This window comes from Leuresthes tenuis, unplaced genomic scaffold (assembly GCF_036924035.1).
Source record: "Leuresthes tenuis unplaced genomic scaffold, fLeuTen1.0.hap1 SCAF_9, whole genome shotgun sequence".
In the NCBI taxonomy this organism is placed as follows: domain Eukaryota; kingdom Metazoa; phylum Chordata; class Actinopteri; order Atheriniformes; family Atherinopsidae; genus Leuresthes; species Leuresthes tenuis.
The window spans coordinates 11,727,197-11,743,429 of NW_027325363.1; the positions used below are offsets into that span (position 1 = coordinate 11,727,197).

General features: G+C 38.1%; 1 pseudogene; it reads left to right on the forward strand.

Annotated features, from left to right (window-relative positions):
- Positions 1-2,262: 2,262 nt before the first annotated feature.
- On the forward strand, positions 2,263-15,192 carry LOC140314772 (extracellular calcium-sensing receptor-like; annotated as a pseudogene).
- The last annotated feature ends 1,041 nt before the right edge of the window (positions 15,193-16,233 follow it).

The window sequence follows — 16,233 nt, forward strand, 5'->3', positions numbered from 1 at the left end:
TGTGTATCAAGTATGATGCATCAAGGTTAAACAAGACTTAATCTCCTCCAGCGGCATCCTGAGTAAATCATTTTGCAAATCGATGTGTAATGACTCACTCTCAGAGCCACCATTTCATTTGCAATAGATATTGTTGCAACTCCCTGTTTGCACTCTGCACCCCAATTTGCACACCAAACACATATTTGCACTGCCTGCTGTTTTACTCAGGGCTCTGCATCTGTTTGTTTGTCTCATTGTAAAGTACATTTTACTACAGGGCAGCAGATGCACTCGTTCAATTTCCTGCTTTTCCATAAAACACAGAACCAATGTAACTCGGTGTATCACAGCAGCACTTCATTCTCATACAGAGTTTAAATAATCCCATTATGATTTTATATATATGCAAATCAATTTTTTACAAACTCTGTGGAGTGAAGTTCTCATGTAGCCCCTGTGATCTTTGGCCCCCACTTTAGGAATGTGGGGACCCCGAGCTGGCAATCGTTGGTTTAGAAACAAGCTTTCATTTATTATCTTCTATTTATCTGGATTTGCATGTTCATTAAGCAGAAAATGTTGGACTAAGCGGAGACTTTCAACATTGATCGCAGCTTGAAAATGTGCTTGTTGTGTTAAACGTGCATTACACAGACACTGAAACTGTGTGCTTAACAGTAGCTACCACCTTGCCTGTAATTATCTCTCTCCATAAGTCTTTAGAAAACATGAACCTGTGCTTTAACAGAACATCTCATGACGCTGTTAGTGACTGAATCTTTGATTATTTTCAGTTATCAGTATGACTCTCAACCTGATTTGTTTCCTCTATCTTTATGGAGGGTTTTTTTGGCTTTACAGTTTTGGGATTAGCAGGAGTGGAACATCTAATGCTCACAGATTTCCATGATCTTGACACTGACAACAGCTGTGAATCTTTCTTTCTGTGACAATATGTTTGACCCTGTCCTCTGAGAGCATTTTCTTTGTGCTTTGAATGCTGTCAAAGGCTTACCTATACTGAGAGCTGAGTGTCTTAGATCCCCTCTCCTTTATCTTGTGTCACACAGGGACATATTAAGTGGATAAGGACACCTATATAGCCCGAGGCAGCACAACACACTGCATGTCGTACCGTAATCTCTTTGCTTCTGTGGAGCACTGTTTTGTAGCCTGCAGGGTTTGTCTTGATAATGATTTGCAAAATACCCCAATTAAATTGATTCACTACCCTACAGGACTTTTTTTATTTTATGTGTGAAGTAAAACAAAAGAAAAAATGTAGACAAATATGATGCAAAGGTTGTGATGAAAATTTGATTTGATGAAGGTAACAGGTATTTGTCAGCTAATTGGCATAAAATAAATGCACACTCAAAACAGTATAATAATTCCCTGTATTGTATGTGTATGTATACTTTTAGAACTTAGGTTCTAAGTAGGGACATTGATGTGTTTATACAGTCATGTCATGGTGTCTTGCTTTCCTTTCACAGTCATGAAGTAATTTAGTCATTTTTGACCTTATTAAAAGTGAAACTACCACGCTAAAGATAGAGTAAGGGTTAAGCTTTGACAAATAGTGCTTGTGGGAAGGGTTAAAGCCTCAAGGAAAAAAGTCAATATATTATCGTGATGGAAACATGTCTGCATGTGCATGTGTCTTAAAAAAACAATAACTGCGTGTAGTGTAGCTTCATAGCCCCAGGTGACAGTTGTCTGCTGTGTGCCTCATCACATCAAGGAAGGATGAATTAGCGCTACTCAGGCATAACGCTGCAATATGACATGGCTTATGTCTATCTCTATTATGATCAAATACCCATTCCAGTTCCTTGTTATTGCTGTTACATGCTGTGGAACTGGGGGTTCTTTTCCAATGATTAGAAGCTCTGGGGAAATTATCTAAATCTGACAATCGTATTATGTTCAATATACTGGTGTATTTATATAGGCAGAGAAGCGTCTCTTACTTGACACTAGAGGCTAGATAGTTAATCTGTGGGCTGCTCCTTAATAACTTTAAAATCCTTGTATATGAGCTTCATCTAATACAATGCTTTTAATTTAACTGAGTTAATGATAATGGAACACATTTTCTTTACAGATTGTATGGATGTCTGAGTTGGGTATGTATTACTTTTAAAGATCTAACTCTTGCTTTCTTAGTTAACACCTGTTTTGAAAGATTGCATGTTTTGTTCATTTTGGTTAAAAAATTTCATATTTGTATTGATTATCCAAAGTCTTACCATTCAAAATGTATACTGATATTCTAGCATGAATCATTTTCGGATGAGCCAGATTGAGCCCAGTCTTTCATGGAGAAGAGCCAGACTTGTGCTTATCAGTCTCCTGTGCTGTGGGATTCTTCCCTATGAATCCCATCAAGACCAGAGCCAACAATGTCATATTTTTCCCAGTGCAACATCCCTACCTGTGCTGGAGAAAAAGGGCGACATCACCTTGGGGGGACTTTTCTCCCTTCATGACATGGTGGTGGAACCCAGTTTGTCTTTCACCTCTCCACCTCCTCCCACACAGTGCACCAGGTAGGCTGTTTTTTCTTTTTTTTCTTTTTCATAGCTGTACTTATTTGCATAACAAATTGTGATTGAGCATAATCTGTTCACTGCAAGCTGTTTCTATCTGTGTTGAAAATGACCAATGCCAAATTTTTTGCTTTAAGATGAATTCTGTCTTCACCCAGATTTAATTTTCGGACTTTCCGTTGGATGCAGACTATGATCTTTGCCATTGAAGAGATTAACAGGGATGGCAAACTTCTTCCAAATATTACACTGGGCTATAAGATCTATGATTCGTGTAGCACACCGCATCAGGCTTTAAAGGCTGCCATGGAGTTGATGGGAAGTGAAAAGGGTTTAGGGATTAAAGGAAACACCCTGAGTAAAGGCACCTGTCACAGGACTGTACCAGTGGTAATAGGAGATGGAGGCTCCACTCAATCTCTTGTTGTGGCTCGTTTCCTGGGAGTCTTCCATGTGCCACAGGTGAATTCAGCCACTGAATTTGTCTGATACAACAGAAACAGGACAAAATAGTGCTTTGGGTATTTTTCTAACAGTAAGTCTTTATGGGACTGAATCATTTTTGCAGGTCAGCTATTTCTCCAGCTGTGCCTGTCTCAGTAACAAAAGGGAGTTTCCTGCCTTTTTAAGGACAATGCCAAGTGACTTCTTCCAGGTTAGAGGCAGCTGGAAATATATTTCTAAAATAATATACTTCTGTGTTTCTATCACTTCTTTTTCATCTTTTTATGTCCAGGTGGATGCACTAGTACAACTTGTCAAGCATTTTGGCTGGACTTGGGTGGGTGTGATTGCAGGCGATGATGCCTATGGTCATGGTGGGGCGAACATCTTCGCAGATGAGGTAAATCACACAAACGTGAATAAACAATTATAATAATTTTTTGTGATTTTTCAGTATACAATTTTAATAACACTACATGGAGCTGGCATGGTTCTTCTCTATACTTTTCTCAGGTTAGAAAGTTTGGTGCTTGTGTTGCCTTTCATGAGATCATTCCAAAGAACCGAGCACAGACTGATATTTCATCAATTGTTTCCAACATCCACTCATCTGGGGCTCAGGTTGTTCTAGTGTTTGCTGTCGAACAAGATGCAGCAGCACTGTTTGATCAAGCACTCAGGTGTGACCCTTTTGTGTGGATTCTGCCATAAACTGTTTCATAACATGTTATAAGAAATTCATATATATGTTTTATACACTTTTATTGAGTTTGAATTCAGAATGTGTTCTTTACGGCAAAAATAACATCCGTTTTTATTTTTTCATTTAGAGTTGGGCTCACTGGGATACAGTGGCTGGCCAGTGAAGCTTGGAGTACAGCCGCCATTCTCTCCACTCCTGGAAAGTACCATCACATCCTTCAGGGTACAATGGGATTTGCCATTCGAGGAGCCCAAATCCCCGGATTGCTAGATTTTCTGCTTCGCTTGAGTCCCTCAAGCCCAGATGCCCAGGAAGATCCCTTCTTGGTTCCTTTCTGGGAAGAAGTGTTCCAATGCAGCCTGGGTGTGCAGGCTGAAGGTCAGAAACATAAAACTGATGATAAACCTCTATGCTCTGGAGCAGAGGAACTTGCGAATATAATGAATATATATTCAGATGTATCACAACTACGGATTTCCTACAATGTCTATAAAGCTGTATATGCCACTGTCCATGCACTGAAAGATATGAGAAGCTGTCCAAATGGTAAAGGACCATTTCCTCAGCAAGCCTGTCCAGAAACAGACCATATTCACCCATGGCAGGTACCATTTCATATAATCACAAGTCTAGATTAACATGACTAACTTCAATGTAATTTCATGATGTGTACTTGCTTTCTTTAGCTACTTCATTACATAAAACAAGTTCAATTCTTGAACTCATTTGCTGATGAAGTCAAGTTTGATGAGAATGGTAACCCTGCAGCCATGTATGACCTGGTTAACTGGCAACTGAAACCAAATGGGGAAATGGAGTTTGTCACTGTGGGCAAATTCGATGAGACGACCACATCTATAAGCCAAAAACTTCAAATACAAGAACAGAAGATTGTGTGGAATGGCAACCAAACAAAAGTAAGAATTTCTGCATAATAAGACATTATTAAGTGAACTGAAATGTCTGCCTTGATATTCTAACTATAGTGCATGACCACTTTAGTTTGGCTTTGCTCTTTTGCTAAGGTTCCGTTGTCAGTATGCAGCACCATTTGTCCTCCAGGCACCCGGAAGGCAATCAGATCTAACGTCCCTATCTGCTGTCATGATTGTGTGCCTTGTACAGCGGGGGAGATTAGCAATCAGAGTGGTGAGAAAAGGCGATTTGAACATATTATGTTTAAAACGCTGACCTGCTGGGTAAAAGGGGAGTGAAAAAGCCACAATGTAGGAACTAAAGTATTTTTATCTTTTCTTTAGATGCCATAGAATGTGTGCGATGCCTGCCAGAGTTCTGGTCCAATCCTGAGAGGACAACCTGTATCCCCAAACATGTGGAATTTCTCTCCTTTAAGGATGCCATGGGTATCACCCTCCTGGCTATTTCCCTCCTTGGCTGTATCAGCACATGTGTTGTGCTCTTTATATTCCTCTATCATAGAAGCACCCCCATAGTCAGAGCTAACAATTCTGAGCTGAGCTTCCTGCTGCTCTTCTCCTTGACACTGTGCTTCTTGTGTTCTCTGACCTTCATTGGCCAGCCTTCTAAGTGGTCCTGTATGCTGCGCCATACAGCATTTGGAATCAGCTTTGTCCTCTGTATCTCTTGTATTCTGGGGAAAACAATAGTGGTGCTAATAGCCTTCAAGGCAACTCGTCCACGCAGTAATATTATGAAATGGTTTGGGCCTGCACAGCAAAAGGCAATCATTGCCTTTTGTACACTAACCCAGGTGAGGGCTTCTAACTTTTTAAAATCTGTGAATAATTCAGAAGTTTTTCTGAAATGTATTGGTAAAACATATTTCTTTCTTTCCAGATAATTATCTGTGCAGGGTGGCTGCTTGTTGCACCCCCTACTCCCAACCAAATGATGCCACGTGAGAGCGCAGTTGTCATTTTGTTGTGTGATGAAGGGTCCCGCATTGCATTTGCTTTGGTCCTGGGCTATATTGGCCTTCTGGCTTGCCTTTGCCTTCTTTTGGCCTTCTTGGCAAGAAAACTCCCGGACAACTTCAATGAGGCTAAACTCATCACTTTCAGCATGCTCATTTTTTGTGCTGTGTGGATAGCATTTGTTCCCGCGTACATCAGCTCTCCAGGGAAGTACGCCACAGTCACAGAGGTGTTTGCTATATTGGCCTCCAGTTATGGATTGCTGGGTTGCATCTTTGTCCCAAAGTGCTACATAATCCTACTGAGGCCAGAAAAGAACTCAAGGAAACATCTGATGTCCAAAACTCCCTCTGGTAAATTCTAGAATTAATGTCATACGCATTTTATGCACTTACTTGGACTTTGCTCAGCAGTTAAGAACACATTTAATCTCCTTTAGCTGCAAAATAGTAGTGGTAATATAATTTTACCACCAGATGGTAGCAGAGTCCTGCCTGATATTAAGAAGTCCCATCTGGAAACACACACCTGGCACACACCTCTATTCTTGAAAAAAACATTATTCTCCACTGTCCTCAAAAACATACATGTGCACCTCCACCTCCAACCATAACTCTTCTTTCTAAAACTTTAGCATGAATAATGATTATGCAGTCAAAAGTGTAGACAGAACATCAATCTTCATTCATGACCCTCCTTTCACATCTTCTTTGTAAACGTAAAGTTCAGTTCAGTACTATATATGATTGGGATTTGGCAGCAGTGTGAATGTTTATTTGACTTAAGATAGAATTATTAGTCCCATGGTTTCTGAATTGTGCTCTATAGAATTCCCAGCTGTCATTGGTTAGTTAAATCCTCGTATTCCAGAGGCTTTTACATATAAACATCAGGCCTGGCTGTTCGGAACAAAAACATACTAAAACGTCAGATATTTTCCTTTCTCTCCCAGCTGCTCTCTGGCTAACATTGATTATCCAGCACTGATTGATCTGTTGTTCCTCCCAAGGTAAATTCATACATTGGAAGATGAAGATTATGTATCTCTGACGACCATAAAGATCTGACAGGACAAAAAGGTGGAGGGAACCACAAATAGACCACAAAGTCTTTTACTAACACTGATTTCAGCATATATTTTTGGTATTCTGTGCATTGTAGTCTTCACAGTGCATTATCTGTCTAATCAGTAATCTTTCAGGGCATAGCAATATCAACTTGATTTAATCAAAGAAACACAAATAGATTATCTCTATGTTAAGGTTAAATAATCAACTAGGTTTGAATGAGAAGGCACTGCTTGGTAATTTCTACAGTGAGATTAAATGACTATCCAAGAACAGAAACACAGATGTAAAAGGAAGTGGATTGTGTCAGTGAGTATTAATAAAAGGAGCGATGTAAAAAGAGCATGACTTTTTGTTGAATAGCATTTACTAAAGTTTTCTATTTGTGAATTTTTTGGTGGGGATTTTTTTCCCAAAAAAGGAAGCAATTGCATTTACAGATGTTTACCAAATGACCAGGACATTAATTAAAGATGGAGGTTAGAACAGTTCAAAATACAAATTTATGAACATTGAAATTAGGGAACTTAAACAAAAAGAAGCGATGATTAAGTTAGGGATACAGCTGTGGATAAAATCACACAATCACAAAACACTTTGGAACACAGTCCTGCAATAAATATGTGTTGCAGCCAGTAATATTGTTTGTTTTTACAAAAAAGATCAAAAGGGTTGCTTCAACTTAATAGGTTTGTTTGAGGAGGATGTTTGCAGAGTTGTTAAGAGCCGTTCAGATGCTATTTTTTATAATTAGATTATGACTTTAACTGCATGGCTATAGATTTTTCCTTTCACCTGATTTTGAAGACTTTGCAATTAACACCAGTAACACATGCACTACACAACTTGTAACAAACAGAATTAAAATGTTGAAGAATATATCTGCTGTTGATGCATAAACACTAACAAAAATCATATATGACAACTTGAGATGTCTGAAAAATGCAGAAAATCAATGTAAAACTGGAAGGACACAGAAAGAGCACACCCTTAGATAAGGCCATTACGCTATTTCCCAGTTTTAAAGTTTTGGATCCACTCCAAAATCTGATGGGTTCATCTTTCTTCCCTAAACGTCATAAAATAAACATGCAGGCAAAGAAATAACAGCATCAATCACTTGCATTGATCCATGTCCCGGCTTTTACTTTTGCAGAGATATAAAGAATAACAAATTAGCAAAAAAAAAAAGGTTACCACCACAAAACCTTTATCTATGTTTGCAAAATATAAATATAGCCATAAATGTGTGTAAATTCCAATAAGCCACTTCAGTAGCTCTGGGAAATGAACCATTTATAATGATCAGCTTGAACATCACAACATATCTTACAGAAGCAGCATTGCTCATCTATTAAAGCAATGTTATCATGGACAACACAGGTCCTGACATTCATGTGGATATTACTTTGGCAGGCATCACACACTCAACTTCATTGCAAAGGGAAACAGAGAACACTGAAGGGCTTTTTCAGTGGAATATATGTCCCTGTTCTTTTCCAAACCTGCTTTATTAAGAGACAGATTTTACTAATTAATTGTCAATTTGATTGCTTGAAGCTAGCTCATAACAGACGCTGATAGTTCATCATGTATATTGATGACTAATTTTGAAAGAGTTTTTTTGGGGAGACTTTTTGGGGAAGTTTCTTATGAAGGCTTGAAGATGATTCTGTTGAACAAATACATTGGTTTTAATTGTTGTGAAGAATAAGTGTATTCCAGCAGAGAAGCAGAACTTCAGTACTCTTCTTCACCATTATAAATGCACAAATGTCAAAATTATGATGAATAGTTACAATGTATGACAGCATATGAATATAAAGAAGTAAAGTGAATGCAGATCTATACCGTGACTAACAAATTATTTTCAGGAGGATTTTCTCTATCCATAATGCTGACTCTCTCTCATTCTTACCTGTTGATACCACTTCTTTTCAGGTAGCTTTTTCTTTCTGTCACCTTTTATGTAATGATAATGGAAGTCACAGAGGAGATGGGCACCATAGAAACTGCAACAGAAACTAATGATCTCTACCTCAATAGTACCATTCACCAGAGACCATGTGGTTCTCTCCATTATGTAGACCACGAAATAATTAAAACAATTTCAAAATCTTCTTAAATTGAAGTGGCAACAATGTGACAACAATCTCACACACACACACACGTATATCAGAATAATCTTTTGGATGTTCTAAAATGGCTGGACAAACAAGAAGTGGGTTGACAGACAGAGAGTTTCATATAATGAATCATCAACTCAGGTATTTTTAGTATTTTTTCAGGGTTCAGAAGAACATTTACCACGAAGTTACCAAACAGAGAGCTATAAGTCAAGGCAAGAATGGCAAAGATCTCCCCAAGCACTTTGACTCTCCCAGGAGAGTTAATGTAAGATTGCACCACGCAAGCAGTAAACGACGTCAGCATACTGACAGTGATTAGTTTAGCTTCATTAAAGTTGTCAGGAAGTTTCCTCAAAGACCAGAAAGAGTCAGACACGGGGCAGCAGTAAGAAATAGTATTAACCAACCGCAGACACTATTTCAGATAATGATCTCCAGTTGTCTATGATGTTTCTCTCCAAAGTCTAAGGAGAATCCATGGTCGACCACAATACACAGATCAGCATATCAGAAAGTGAGGCTGAACCAAGAAATAAAGAGCGAGACATTTTTAGAATATAAAGGCAATGATTAAAGCAGTCACCGTGTGGGGAAACTGAAATCATAAACTGAGAGTATCTTGAAAACTGCAATGTAATCTTTTTGAAATACTGATCATCAAAGGGAGATTTGAAATATTAATCTATAATAATGCTTCATGAATTGCTATAGTTACTAACAGTTATAATTAGAAGTGTTACATTGTTTCAGACAATCAGCTATAACTGGATGCAAATGTTCAACCTCTGCTGCTGGATCTAAATAAAACACCACATTTTCCCCTGGATGAAGAATGAAAAGCCACCCTGGAGCAGGCAGGAAGTACACAACAAAAGGCTAATTGCAAACAGTGTTTACCTCACTCACTCGACCAAACAACTGGTTGTCCAAAGGAACGGCAGCCCACTTAAGGCGCACAATTTGGGTGACAAAAAATTAAGTAAAACAAACTGTCATTATGTTAGCAGCATGGAACGCTAATGTAATTATGTCTAAAATGATGTGGGATAGTGCTACATTTTACACTTTTAAAATGTGTGTTTGTAATAAAGAACTATTGTGAATGTACCGGCTGTGGCTGCTATAACACTGACATCATTTAGGAAAGGAGATCCACCTGCAGGGTAATCAGCAGGCATGATCTGAGTCACACCAGAACCACTCAGGACAAATAATGCTCTCCAGTGATTTCATGAAAAGACAAAGGGAAAGACAGAATGCAAGAGAGAGAGAGGCGACAGATGTTTTTACACTGGTCTTTTTGAGTTGGGACTTCATTATAATCTGGATATCGTCTGGTTTTATCTTTCAATCTTGATATTATAAACTAAAAGGGTTTTTATTGTGTGAAACAATCACGAATACTAAATGTTGGGGTAGACATGACAACAGAAGTATAATTCACATTACTTATGCATGTGAATAGAATATATGAAAGAATAGAGGAGCTATTCTCCAGTTATTAATATGTCTTCAATGGAACCATAATTCAACATAATGAACTCTTCTAAGTATCTGTTCTGTTGCTAATTTTTCTATCAGCATAAGGCAAGTGTATGGAACAAACAGATCTCCTTTTTTGTCCAGCTTTTTTTTTTCAGCAAATTAACGTAAGATCAATTGTATATAGTAAAAACAGCATCAGTTAAAGTAGTAGCATTACACCAAACTGTGTAACTGAAGAAAGATATATTCACTCTTATTATTCAATTTCTGTGAGAATAAAATATACAGTCCTATTAGAAAAAAAAATGAAACCCTTATTCCAATTCATTCTAAGGTTTTAGTATCAGCATATCACAAAAGGGCATTTGAGCCTTTCCAGGTCTTAAAATTAAGCAAAAACAACATCAGATGAACAGCAATACATGGCGTGCTACAGTGTCATGAAGTTAAAAAAAACTTTGCCAAAATGTGTGAATCAGACCAACATCACAAAAACCCAAGTGTTAACAGCCAATAAACTGATGTAAAAAGAAAAGAATCAAGGTGTGGCAATAGTTTTAGTCAAAGCCTAGACCTCACCTGCAAACCTCGGTGAACTGAACAAACGTTGTTGGTATGGGCCAAAACTCCTCTACAACAATGTGAGAGACTGATGGCATCATACAGGAAACAATTCATTCAAGTTATTTGGACTAAAGGTGGTTCTAAAAGCTACTGAATCATGGCAAGTACTTTGTTCCTCACATACTACTTCTGTATTTTGGCTTGATTTTTGTTAAATAATGACTGTACAATATAGCATGGGTAGTTGTTCATCTGAGATTCTATTTACATAAATTTAAGAGTAGGTGAGAACCAGATAATTTCTTATTCTGTTCTGATAGGGAAAACCTTACTATTGAAAGAGAGTCGAGTGTGTAGTTTCTTTTTCACACAAGTGTACTTGAAATAAACCACCATTCTGAACCCACTGAAACCAAACAGTGACTCTATTGTTTTGTGAGCTGTGAAATGTCAAATGATGATATCATACGAAGAAGTGGGTCTCCTTTTTTGTCAAAGCTGAGGTGTTCATTCACAGGTATAAAGTTCACTTTTCACAGGCATCAGGCTGTCTTGGAAAGGACTTCTTATCACCTCAGAAAAACATTGAATCTATAGCTTCTGAAGATTTAATTAACTTGTGCAATTTACATCTTGTGCATTTCCAGAAGTTTAACTTGCAGTAAAGGCCTATACCCAGGTATTAACATACATTCCCAGGTTAGCACTAGCATACATAGTCCTGTATACAGTATCAATGGTTCTTAACAGGAGTTCATCTGTGAACGATTTCCGTCCAATGCCTGGAAGTGACTCATCTCAGATAACATTCAAACTTCAGTTCGAGTTACACAGATATTGTAAACTAAATTACTGCGAATTATCTGTCAAATGAAGGAATGATTTGTTAACATGTAACCTCTGATCCTGACCAATTTGCACAGTTTCTTCGTAAGGCGTCACAGTTGATCTCAGTCTGAGATTAACACGAGCCAGATAGGCTCCCAGGCAAGGGTTTTTAGCCTTCCATGAAACAATACTATCATCCTGGCCAATAATGGATGATTTAAAGTAATCAAAAATGTGTGGGCGATCCACTTTCTGATATGTCCTCAAACTCTCACAAAGAGATATGGAAGTGATGTGTATTTTGTACCTAAGTATGTCCAGATAGTGAGATGAAATTAAAATAAAGGCTTAATGTTAGAGTAATGAAGAACATTTTGTATCCTTATATGAATGAAATCTATCCACACTTTGCATTTCAATCTTCGGTAAATTGTTTGGAAAAATAAGAGCAGTGTAGGTGAAGGAACGATAGACACAGGAAATCTATCAAAATCATCATCAGAAGATACCACTTTAGCTGTAAAAGATCAGCTGTGGCCCATGCTCGTGGAGCATCTCATTGAGTTGAAGAACAGCATGTCGCTTAGAACTCGAACAGAGGGATAATTGGCTCAACTGTGACGTAAAAGAATGCAGCAATATCCGACACTACAGTCAAAGATTCTGAGTTTACCAATTGAACTTTCTGTCCACTTTGAACATATCCTGGATTGTAATTGGATTGTATTGGAGTGAAAATTCTGTGCAAGGCGAGTGTTATCTGCCAAGTAGGAAGTTGGACAGGAGGTCTCAATTATTGCTAATTTCCTCCACTGCACAGATCAACCCCAGAAGCCATGCTCTGCGGTTTAAGTTGCAGTGGGTCCAACACAGGTCAAACCATGACGATAAAAGCTCAGTTCAACTGATATTTCTTTAAACAAAAAAAGGAAATGTTTACAATCTCACATTTCACAGCAAATTTAGATTTTTTTCTCTCTGAGATTTCAGCTCAAGCTGCTCCTGCTTTTATTCATGCGAGAAACAAATTACAACATCTCCTGCCTGATAAACAGTATCTGGTTTTGATTTACTATCAGCTTCCAAGACTCCTCATCCATAAAGACACCATGCCAGCAAAGCAGCAGAGGAGCAGAGCACAGATATCTTTACTTGGAGGAGATCAGTGTAGCAAGGGAAATCCAAATGATGAACAAAGTATGAAAAAAAAAAGATTGATTGGTTAACACAAGAGACATGAGCATGTCACCCAGATAGAAGTAATGAATCTAATGGGATATCTAAAAACTGCAACTAATGTGTTATGTTCTCTTTTGTGCTCAAAACACCTTGGCTCAGTAACAGGGATGGATGCCAGTTTGAACGGCCGTGCTTATAGGTCATTTATCACCACATTGAAGAAAGGAAATGGAAGACAACACATCTGATCTACTGTAATCACTGCCACGGGGGAGGAAAATCCAATTGTGGCTTCACAAGAGAAAAGAAATGTTACCAAAGGGAAAGGATACGGACTACAGTAATATGAAGTTATCACAATTATGAAGCAACACAAAGGTATGTCCGTTGATATTGTCAGAGTTAACGGTTTCAAAAACATAGAATTCTTATGTAATTTCTGTAACTTTGGAATGAGATACAAATATATCATAAAACTGTGATTGCTTAGATGATATAACTTAACTGTATGTTAACTTAACTGTTTTTCCTTTCTATTTTTATTCTGTTTCTTCTTCTTTGCTCTTCCTCTTTCCCTGCCACCCGGTCCGGTTCGGCACTATTACATGTTAGATATTGTAACAAAAATAAATAAATAAGCAGTTGATTAGCATCAAGGGGAGCTTTACATTCATAACGTTTCCCTTGGCAAAGCAAATCTGTTTGGAAAAAAAGGTATTCAGATTACAATTCTGCTGCCATAATGCTGGACAGGACAAGGGAACAAAAAAAAAAACTGTATGTCATACAACCAGCCTGACCTCATATATCAGCACTTTACCACACAGATGCTGGGCTGTATGTTAGCATGTGAAGGTGCAACTGTAGATGTACCAAGAGCAGAGGAATAGATTAGAGAGGCCTATTAACAATGAGAGGGGTTAGAGGAGAGAAAAGAGAACTGTCATTTTCAGAGACAGACCCTGTCAGATGCAAGTGCTCATCCAATTACATCATGAGAGTCCTCTCTTCCTGCACTTTCTTTCTTCTTGGGCTCTCCACTTTGGAGACCACCTGATCTCTCTCTTCTCTGCTGTTCTCCTTGATCCTATGTTAAATCTTTCAGTGCATGAAGGTCTCCAGTTATTACCGCCACTCCCCTTTCTGCATCTCATGTGTTTAATGTGCACAAAAAACAAAGTGTAGAGAAAAAAAGCAGAAGTGTTATCTGTGATTTTCTGGAAACACTCGTGTGCTCATGTAGAACCTGATTGTCAAGCTATTTGATTTTTCATTTATTCTCTTTTCAGCAAGCACTGAGGTGTGACATCGAACATGACGATTTAAGTCGCTATCAGCCTCCCTTTATCCTTCTTTTTTACAAAGCAGAAAAGCATTCATCTTACAGGCCTCTCTAAAATATAGATAGATTGAAGATTCTGTAATTTAGGATTTGGGAAATAGAAGATACATTCAATCTACATGTAGATGATTAAATTATCCATAAGATGTGCTGGCAGGACAAATATAGTGGAATAGCAGAAACCTATTGAATGATCATCACGAGAGATTGGAGATCCTCAGTAATGTTGATAAAAGCTGCCATGATTAAAAAACAGATGTGTTTTGTGTCTTAATGATTTTGTAAATTTTTTCACTGGAATATAATTTCTAACTGCAGAGAATGACAATCCAATGGGTAATAGAAGATCTGACTTCCATTTTAAAGCAATACATTTTTGTGGCAGTTGCTGGGAGAATTTTTGTAAGCTTGTCAGAGTAGCTATGATTGAGGATCAGTTTTGAGAGGTTACCAAGTAGGCATGTCACAGGGGGTCATTAGAGAAGAAACTCCATGAATTTTGAATACAGCATAATTGACTCCCCGCCGCCAACCCTGTTGTTGAATACACTGCCAGGTCGAATAGATGAAGGTGCCATATTGATTGTCTGCCATCGTAACAAGCAAAAACAGAAGCAAACTTTATTTTTTCTTTGTGTATATTTTTGTGCTCTCAGTTTGGAGAATCAGAAAATATTCTTGAGGCAAGTTAAGCTAAAATCTACTCAAAACAGGTCCTATCGAAATAGCTTTTTCTGCCATCTAAGACAACTTAAACCTTTAAAATGTGTCTTCACACTACTCAAATGAATGTCATGATGTGTATTTGTATAGGCATCATCAGAAAGTTCCAAGGCTTGTGTTTGTGCAACACAGACTGTGAATAAAAAATTTAGTTACAAAGTAAAAAAAAAAAAAGTTCAGAATTTTTCTCTCTTTTTTCATTGATATTGATCCAGTGTGCCAAGCTCAAGACTCAGAATATCATCTGTGGACCAGAGTTGCCAGCCTCAGCTGTAGGAGTTCCTCTTGAGGGATCCTAAAAGTGAAGGTCAGGGTGCAGCACAGCTGGGACTTTGTCCATAGAGAAAAGTATGTGTCAGGCATGGCCTCATCTCTAGTAAGTGAGGACAGAAATGTATATTTGTCTTAAACAGTAATATTTCAAAGAGGGGAGAAACGGCTAAAGTTAGATTAGACTTAAGAAGGGCTGCGGATGGATTTAAATCCAAGTCCACCTGATTTGTTCCACCCTGCCCTGCTAGATGTCAGCATCAATTCTTCACGGCATGGAATCTGGCAAAGTGCCCATCACTTAAAAAAATAGAGCAGAGAGAAGTATCACATGCAAGAAAGGTAAGAACCCACAATTCACGCAGTAGTCTGACATTAGAAATTATGCAGGTTTGAATTCAATAGTCACTCCACCACCTGCCAACATATTGTTGTTTCCCTATTTGTCTCTCCAGTTTCAGGACCAACGGCTTCATCCTACAGCCAATTCCCTGTTCTACTTATGGTAGGATGGATTGTCAGCTGCATAGCAGTTGTCTACTTTGTCCTCATTTTTGCTTGGGTATAACAGTCCCACTCTAAAATGTAAGATATGCCTTAGTATGAAATAATTATTGCAAAGAACTACAATGCACTAATATAAAATTAAAATGCATTTTCAGGCATGCCACTGTTAGAACAGTGTTGATCAGCCAGTCCACCACTATGATCCAAAGTGAAACATGTCAGTAAATATTTGATATCTGCCACTGATTCTGTATACAGTATGCCCTTCAGACTGAATCTTTCTGACTTTGTATGTCCCCTGACTTTTCTTCAAAGCTTTGTGTGAAATTCTAACTACAGCTGGATTGATATCTATGATTTTTTATATATTTTTTTACCAGCATTCACATCTTCCCGTGGATCATTTAATTGTTTCCTTATAGACTCATCATTGGGTCAAATTGACATTGTGCATTACCACGTGGGGGGGAGACAAATACTTCTGGCCAGACACCAGCTTCAGCTTTTGTGTGTAGTTGGTTCACTAATAGATTTTGGGGTTTTTTTTCTGGCAGAAAAAAGTT